Genomic DNA, 10000 nt, shown 5'->3' with positions numbered 1-10000 from the left:
AGCCATTGTGCTGTAACTCAGAGCAGATCTGGGTGTTGCCATCAAGATTCTTGACATAGCTATAGAATGCTTTTGGTTGTCCTTAGAATTAGTGGCGATTTTGTTTTCATAGCTAGCTTTGGAGGATCTTATAAGGGATCTCAGCTTCTTACTGAGACTGACCAGGGAGCTCCTCCACTCATGGGATTTTACTCTCTTTTGCAACAGTATCTTCCTTCTGTTGTACAGTTTGTTTATGGCAGGCGACCACCAGACAGCTATGTTAAACAGAAGATGCTGGAAGGGAAGGGTTAAGCTCAGCTCAGTTCAGCTTACATTAAGAAAAATAGCCAACAATTAAATAACTGGGTTTAGGCCATAAAGATTTTATCTCACAGGCCTGAATGTAGCCAGACACACAATGTCTAGGAAAAGCCTGGGCTCTCGTTGTCCTTAGTGGTGAACTAATTGCTATCCTGGGATGCCAGAGAATGGCTGGTTAGTCTCTACAGGAGGGATGAAAGGGCTGGAATTGTTTTATAGCTTCCAGATGCTTTATTAAGCCTAGGTGTGTATTGTGACACATCTGTGCTAGATCCTAGTTCAGCTTCTACTCAGGGGGTAGTGTGGGAACCACAGAATCAGGTGACCAGACGGGATATTATTCTATAGCCAGCACTGATATTATATTTAGATATTAGCGAGAAATGTGATAGTGACATTCAGCACTCTGTTGTTGGAACTGACAACAAAGACCCTTATCCAGTTCATCTTGCCATGCCTTTGGAAGTAAGTTTACCAGAGAACAGAAATTCTTCAGTCAGTTAGGAAAATAGTGAGATTAGCTAAAAAAAAATATTTTTCTGTATATGTCTGATTTCTGTACCTGTCTGAATCTTTCCATCTGTGTTGTTTTTATATTTCCTGTGAACTGAAACTCTGCTGTTTATTGTAAATAGATATGCAATATTTTCATTTTTCTGTTTTATTATTTATTATTAAATATCTAAACCTTTCATTGTGGCTGGTCTTTTAGAAAGTATTTTAACATTTGAGAGTAATTGGATTTAGTTGGTGGCACTGTGATTTCATGTTCCTGAAATTCTTGCCACTTGGTTAATACTACCATTTGTATAAATATGAATTTTACAGAGAGTAATTGGGTACCCTGCTAAGAGCCTTAAAGTAGCTGGCTGGTGGCAGTGAATCCTTATAGTCTGGGTAGAAGTGGTATAGCATGTAAATCTGTGTCAGCCTTTCCCAGGTTTATGTGTGTCTGAAAATCACATCTCAAAGAGTATGTGTGTCAACTACTTGGAACGGGGACACAGATCACTGTTTTCTGCAGAGAGAAAGGTGAAGTCTTATTTGAGTCATAGAGAGAAAGACCCAGCCACAGGTCTGGAGTGTGTGTGCTCTTAAGGGAAATTGTGCTTGGTGCACAGAACTGCATCTGAAAATACTGTCTATCCATTTTTTGTTCTAAGTGAATGTTGCCCACTGGTGTTAGTGGTGAGGATTGAGCCTCCTTGATTATTGGTCCAGAGAAGGGACGTCATAGATAGTTTAGTTGTCATAATGTGAAAAGAAGTCATAAGTGACAGAGGAATAATAATTGGTTCATACCTTTGGTGAACAATTTCATGGCCTATTGCCCATCAATGAGAGTGATACTCTGGATCCCGTGCCAACAGTACCGGGTGCCCATGTAATCACTGCATTCCTTCCTGAAGTTATAAAATGATGAGCTGATAGTAATGGGTGGTTGGGTAAGGGGATATATTCCATGAGTATGGGAGTCCTCGAGATATAAAGTTGTCACTTTGTAGTATTGTTGAAACTGATTTCTACCAAAGCTCAATGCCCTCTGGTGTTCATGTCACATGAAGCAAAGGATTTCAAGTAGTAGGGATTATTTAATAATAAGTCAGACACAGGCATGCTCTAAAAAGCAATAAATACAGATGATAGAAGAACTTGTAGTCTTTGACTATAAGACAAGACAAGAAAACCTTCAGTTCTGTTTGTGAAAAATATTTCCCTTCTCTAACAGCATTACGTGGTATTAGAGTAGGTTCTAGCACATTCTAGCACAGGATACAGTATTATATAATTAGCCTGATGGATGTTGAATAAAGGGGCAATTGCTTCTGTAGTACAGCCATCAACCCCCATGAGAATCATGAAGCAACTCCTTATGGTTTATAGACAATAGTGGCTATATAAGTATCAGATGAAAGGTGATGCTCTGCAAGGACTCCAGTGTCATTTTGTATTTTATCATCTTGTACATTCTGCCCATCAATCGTATATGAAGTTGTTTTGAGTTTTTTGCTAGATGTCAAAATGTTGCATTTTTTGAATTCGAAGGCAAGGTCTTTTTACAGCACCATTTGTGTGTAATATTAAGTTGTGTTTGAAAGGAGGTAGTGTCATTACAGTTATGGGCAATGACCCCCAAGGTTGCAGTTACCTGCATTTCTGGAGTCATGAGTTTATTTTGCATGCCAAAAGGAGAGATCCCTGGACAGAGCCTTCAGGAAGTCCACTGGTGACAGGGGATGGCGATGATAAGGATCCTTTCTTACTTGCAGTGTATGAGCATCTACTAATTTGTCAGGCCAAGTTATTATAGCTTTATTTGTATTCAGATCTCTGAGTTTATATATGATTCTGTCATGGGGAATAATGTCAATGCTTTAGAAAGATCAAAATAAGTTGCATGTAAAGATAAATCTTTATACAGGGTGGCATTAAAAAAGCTTTCAAACAAATTTTTGAGGGCAAGCATACAAAAGCTATCCTTGATTAAGCCATATAGAGTTAGATCAGGAGAAAGGAGGGTTCTCATGTTTGTCTGAATAAGTTCCATAATGATTTTTGTGGCTGATTAGACTGTAATTAATGGAATCTATGGAAGTGTCTTTCTGATGCACTATGATTATATGGGTATACATTACTGTGTTATTGTTCGCACAGATTAGGTTTTATGGAACTGATGTTTCTCACTTGAGTGAAGGAAGAGGTGACCTCTTCGGGTGCTAAAAGGAATGACCCATCTCTCTAGTCATCCATCCATTCAATAATCTGTTCATCTGCTCTCACCACTTCTTCTGGTATGGAACACAGAAGTTTTAAGCTGAGCATAGTAGGCTTAGCTTCTCTGTCCCCAGCATCATTGTCCTCCGCTTTCTAGGGGGAATCCAGAAAGAAAGATGGACTCACCAAGAGAAAGGAATAGTGTTTCTGGAAATGAATTCATCCTCAAGTCTTGGTGAGCACCTTCACATGGTGGATCCTGTTTTCACAAATTCTTACTAGGTTGACACTGATTTATAGACTATGTTTTATATATCATGGAGAAAGGTAGGTCAAAAAATAAAATATGAAAGAAAAAGGAATACTGAGTTCACAGGTCCTAGGATAAAACAGTATCCACTCCAGTGTATGCACCGGTGCCAGAACTGGAAAACGGCAGTGCAGAATCATTAGAGTATGGAAACATTACTATGACACCACCTGTTGCTACTACCAATTGGATGGTTTAGTGAGGTCCTTTGATCAGCCCCACTGGAGTTGGTCACGACCCTGGCAGTGTGCTGAGAAGATGATCAAACCTGACTATCCAGAGGAAGTAAAAGTCATAACAAGGTTTCTGTAGGTGAACCTGCAGAAGGATCATTAACATGGAGGGTTCCAGGACAGCACCATCCCCAGGGATCACCTCTCCTCGATCCACCTTCCTGACTCTCTCTGCCTCTATCTGTCTCTCTCCACCTGCCCCGGTGGAGGCTGGCAGGACCCAGCCATGACTCCCAGGGGAGATAGAGGGGGAGAAACAGGTGTGGTGGTGTCTATCCCCCTTACCTCCCAGTGGCGGGAAGGGGGGGGTCCCATCCTCATGGCAGGAGGTGCAGGTGCTCCTCCTCTGCCCTGAAGGGATGGTCACGGAGGGGGCACCTGGCCAGTGGTGCAGTCCGCTGCACACCCTGGAGGAAAATAAAGATATTATGTATTGTTACTATTATGCAAAAAACTCCATTATTTCAAGACAGAGGATATGTATTAAGAGTAAGTGAGAATTAAAGGGAAAAAAAAGTATTTGTATGTGAAAGACTTTAAGCTCCTGAAAATAACTTAATATCCTTAATCTCCAGATCAGAAAAAACAATATCTTGATGAAGAAACATTGGGTCACCTGTAAAAGGAAGTGATGGAAGAAGTGGAAGAAGATAAGGAATAAAAACAGATTATTTAATGGTATAAATAAAGACATATGGACAAGGGAAAGAAAATAAACCTGATTTGGTGCAATATTTATACAGATAAGAAAGCCAAATGAATCATAAGAAAAATGCAACCCCAAAAATATTTGAAGACAAATATTGGCAAAGAGAATGATACACTTTATGATAAAAACACTAAGAATACCGAAGTGAAATGTAATTTAAAAAAAAAAAAAAAAAGTTTGACCAGGTGTAAATTAAACTGTAGAAATTGAAGAGATAGCCCATCTATGAAGTGACATTTTTTTTTATTTATTTGTTCATTTGTTTATTCATGTCCATTTGCTGACCAGGATATCCCAAGTGAGCAAAACTCCTTTTCAATGGCGGTCCAGGGAGATAAGCTCCTTATTTATATATTAAAGCATAAAGCATTAGAAGCATAGCATGCGTTTATAATTTTTAAACTACCCAAAATGGATTTCAGGAATACAAAAAATTCCCCAAAGCATACATAGGCATGAAAGAAAGAAAAGACAAGAAACATACGGCATACATAAGATAGTATGGAAGCCCTGACACAGGCAATATCCCAACATGATGAGTCAATGAGTCCCTATATAGAGGAGCAACAGATGGAGCAGGATGGAAATGAAGAATACAGACCACAGGGTTATGCTCTAGAACATTCTAGATGAGACTTGAAAGAAAATCCACTTAGACTTACACACCAAGAGGAGAAGCAAGGAGGTGGACAACTGGGCCTCAAATGCAGTACCAGCAGATGGAGCATACTGCAATTGAAGAAGGTATGCAAAATGGTGATGTTCTGGAGCCTTCTGTTTCTTTATTTATGAAAAAGCAAAGGATTGCTTAGATTAATGTGCTCAATTAAAACTATGTTTGCTTTATTCTACTGCCTTGGACTGATGTGTTTTCATCGGCAACCTTCTCTAGGAGACCTGCATGAATGTCCCGTTAAAGGTTGTACAGCAAGGGAAAGAGCACGGAATAGAGGGCAAACAGGATACTCTCTAGCCAAAAGAAAATGCTGTAAGCAGGACATCTGCTTGATTTAATATTGATGGACATACATCCATACATATTAAGAAATAAATTACAGAAAGTAAATAAAACCGGATTTATATCATAAGACTGAAACATGATGACATTGAATACAATAACATTGGACTGATAACCGCAAAAACTTAAAACTTCGAAAGCTGAGAACAGTGATTTTTTTTCCCCTGAGAAAAAAAAAATCACTGTTCCAGCACAAAACACGAAACAGACAAACACTGCAAACTATGTCTAATGCGGGGGGCTTCACCCCCCCACACCCCACACACCCCTACTTAAATATACCAACTCCGAGATTACACCACAGTGGAGGAAATAGCGCAGCCGCAGAAACAGCCCACCGAATTCTTTCCCTGGGAAAGAATTTGATGTTCTGCGGCTTCGCTGTTGTCAGTCTTCGAGGTTTTGGGTTCGATATCATAACATTCGAAGTTTTGCGACTTCAGTATTATGATATAGACCCAATAAAACCCACTATGGTAGATGACTAGTAAAACAGATGAATGGGGTAATTGGGACTATTAAGCAAAATTCATGTCATATAACAAAAATAAATAGGATATAGTACTGTGGAGTTAAACTAGTAATACTTAAATTGTTATCAGAAATTTGTTAGAGTAACAAAAGAGAAGGGATCAAGCAGAATACCACCGTGGAAGAACTGAATAGAGAAAAGTATAAAGGATGTAAAATAAGAAGTATCACTGTTAGCAGAACACAGAAAAAGGAGTAGATCTTCAACAAACCTTAAAAAGATAGATGTGCTAAAAGCAATATGCAACAACAAAACACACCAGGATTTTCTATGTACTATTTCCAATTATAAACTAAAATATTAGCACAACTACAAACAAGAAATTCATTTATGACCCAAAAAAGTTTTACAAAGAAGTATAGCCAAGGATGACCATAAGGCCTTTTACAGCTATATATGTTACCTAAAGGGGAGGACCCAAGCATGTCCAGAGCTAGTGGCCAATGGTATCACACACACTGTCCCCACACAGATAGCAAATCTGCTGGCGGATAGGTTTGGCAAAAATTTCATTCCCTTATCGCCTCCTAACTTACAACAAACCTTCTCATAAACTCCCCCTCACCCTACATATCTGAAGAACAGGTTGTCAAAGCCTTGTCTAAGGCAAAAAATACAGGGAATCTGAGACCAAATGACATCCCAGACTGTCTTCTAAATAGGCTGAAACATGAACTAGCATCATCACTAAGAACCCTTTTCAATCATAGTCTAACCACAGGCTTTGTTCCTGCAGAATGGAGAACCACAGCAGTTATTCTCCTCCACAAAGGTGGCTGAGCAACAGGACCAGGAAGTTACAGACCCATAAGCCTGACCGGCCTCATTTCAAAGCCATGGAATGTATCATTATGGACCTCAAAAATAAAGACATAAGTGACCTCCAAACCCTGGATCCTACCCAATTCGGCTTTATGAAGGGTAGCGCCTGCCTGTTAAATCTGGTGGATTTCTTTGAAAATGTGACCAATGCCATTAAAGAGGGCAAATTTGTGCACACAGCATACCTCAACCTGGCAAAGGCTTTTGACACAATCCCACATTCAGGCATTACCGATAAACATAACAAACTGAATGTAAACCCCATTATTGTAAGATGGGTTGCCAACTGGCTCAGAAACTGGACACACTATCACAGTGGGTGACTCCACATCAACCAGCAGACCTATTACCAGTGGGGTGCCACAGGGGTTAGTGCTGGGCCCCCTAATGTTTGGTATATACTTCTCAGACGTTCAGGACCAAACTAAGGGGTTGTAGCTGAACAAGTTTGCAGATGACTGCAAACTAGGTGCAATCATTGAATCCTCAAATTATGTCAGTTTACTCCAGAATGGTCTCACGCAGACCTGTGACTGGTGTATTAGTCATGGTCTCAAACTGAATGCAAAGAAATGCATCATCACATTTCCCTTTGGCTCAAACAACGTCCCACTCACACTATCAAATCAGCAATACCCTAAGTACCCATAAAGTGGTAAGGGACCTGGGATCACAAGTTGACTGAGACCTTAACTTCGACCATCATGTGTCTACTGTAGTAACAAAAGCTTTCTATGTAGCACACCTGATTAGTAAAGGCATCACCTCGAGAGAAGAAGTTATAACCCCCCCCCCTATACTCGGCAGTTATCCGGCCCATAATTGAGTATAACACCACATTTGGCATCTGCCATATTAAACAACTGCAGAAACTAGAGAGACCTCAAAGGTTTCTAAAAAAGAAGATCAAGAGGCTCCAGCATATGCCTTACACAGACTGACTAAAGTCCCTGTCACTATACTCCGGATCATATAGACTTCTTAGGGAAGGCTTATGCCTGGGCTACAGAGTAATCCAAGACCCAAACCTTATGAACTTCCTGCTTATCCATAAAGCAAACAAAACTAGGGCTACCCATTCCAGGGACCTAAATATGGCCTGTGACTTAAATAGGATGTGCCTGAGGGATATATTTATCTCCCAGGGACTGCCACATCTTTGGAACAGGCTAACAATTCATGTGAAATAGATTACCTCTATGATACTGTTCAAGAGGAACTTGAATGAGTGAATGGGGCACCATAAATTCTTATAGGGTTAGAGCCCACAACTCTCCTGGACATGGGCAGTCATCACTAAATGCAATCTTGGGTACTGGCTAGCATTTCTATGGCATTACATTTGGATAAAACAATAGGCTTAAAATGACCTCCGGGTCGGTAGCCTACTAATCTCCTATGATATGATCCTATGAATTGGGAAACAAAGCAAAAGCAATAGGTCCATTTTGGAGGAGTGTTTCTGAAGACCCCAATGAACAAAGGAAAGATTCTGAATTGATAGAAGAGTTAAAAGCAAGAGTAAGAAGCTCTAATACACAGAATATGAAATGTGAGGAAGTAACAGCCAGAGACATTCCAACATGCTTAAGGAAACCTTCTAAATGGAAAAACCCCAGGCCAAGCTGCAGTACCTAATGCCTGGCTAAGAGCATTAACATATTTATACACAGATTTAGCCATGAGTAAATTTTACTTATATGCACATCCCAAACAGACTCCAACCTGGTTAACAACAGGGAAGAAACCTACCTCTCCTTATGAATGAACTTGCAAGCCATCCTAAAAGTTACAGACTCATAACTTGCCTTCTAACAATGCATACATTATATACTGGCATTGATGCAAAGTCTATAGCCATCTAGAAAAACAAAACAGTTAGGCAATATAACAAAAGGGTAATAAAAGAAAGCCAGAGAGAAGAAAGGCTAATTTATTGTTAAATTAAGTCATAACAGAGAGTTGTGAAAGTGGGGAAGAATAGAAGTATGGTATGGATATCTTCTAAAAAAAAAAAAAAAAAAGAATTTGAAAGCATCCCACACTCATAGATTATGGAATGCTTGTATATGTATAAAGTACCATCTTACACTGATAAAATTGCATTGCAGTGATGAGGAAAGAATGGCAAACTAATTTACAGCTGAGTCATAATAAATAGCAAATTATTATTCCAGAAATAAAATTCAAAGGGGGATTATTGCAGGGTAATTATTTACCATCAGTAATGATTCACAAAAAAACAGGGTATACCAAGACTATATATCCCTCAGTCTGAGGAAGATATGGGCCTTTCAAAACTATATACATGTATGTTGTTGTTTGTCTTTCGGCTTTTACCCAGTAAGGGGTCGCCACAGCAGAACTCCGGTCCGCTAATGACTGGCAGTAGATTTTTATGAAACGCCGAGGTGCCAGCTCGATGCCCAACCTTCAACGAAGGCACGCCCATTTACGCACTCATGCCTTTCGAACGCTACCCAACCACGGGGAGGACATGCAGACTCCACACAGAAGGCACTCCCAAACCAAGCCGAGAATCAAACGGGAGAACCACTTGCTGTGAGGTAACAATGCTACCGCCTATATACATGTATAATCTTTCTATTATGGGACTACATGCATATTTGCTGACTTCATCAGATTGAAACAGAGTTAAATGTTGAAAAGCACGAAGACAAGGTTTCTAGGATGACAAATTGATTTAGCAGCAGCATTGTGGCAAGCAGCGTCAGTGGAAATAAAAACAGAAGTAGATGAGGATTGGGCAACAAATGAAAGTGCCAAAAAACAGAGTATAAAGAAAACGAAAAGAACGCCTTAAACAACCAACATTGACCAAGATTTCATGCAAGAATGTTTAAGAAGAAGTGAATTTAAACCAAAGGATGGAAGACTAATAATGGTAGTTCAAAGACAGTGGCTACTTATACATTGGTTTACAAAGTTTGTAGGAAACATGGGAGAAGCAGACAAATGCTGGCTCTGTAAAACAGAACTGGAATCAATGACATATCTTTGCTGCTAGTGGTGCACTCATTGTAGAGAGACTGTATACTGAAAGGCACAATATTATGGTAGGACTGTTGCATACTTGCATAGGAGATTATGCAAGCATAATATACAAGTGAAGCACTGGAAACATGAACCACAAAGCATTGTTGACAGTCATGAAGATCAAATTAGATGGGATGGTTGTGTCTTAAAGGAGGAGTAGTTTAACTCATTTACACCAATGGAGCTCAGGAAGTTTGCACTGTAACTTCCAATGGGTGGAGCCTAAGCCTTTTGATAAAATCATATTATGTCCTCACATTTCAAACAAATGTTCATATCACTGGAACCATAGGGATTATGA

Source organism: Protopterus annectens, chromosome 14.part0 (genome assembly GCF_019279795.1).
Source record: "Protopterus annectens isolate FY-2018-M chromosome 14.part0, PAN1.0, whole genome shotgun sequence".
In the NCBI taxonomy this organism is placed as follows: domain Eukaryota; kingdom Metazoa; phylum Chordata; order Ceratodontiformes; family Protopteridae; genus Protopterus; species Protopterus annectens.
Note: the sequence above shows the minus strand (reverse complement) of the source record.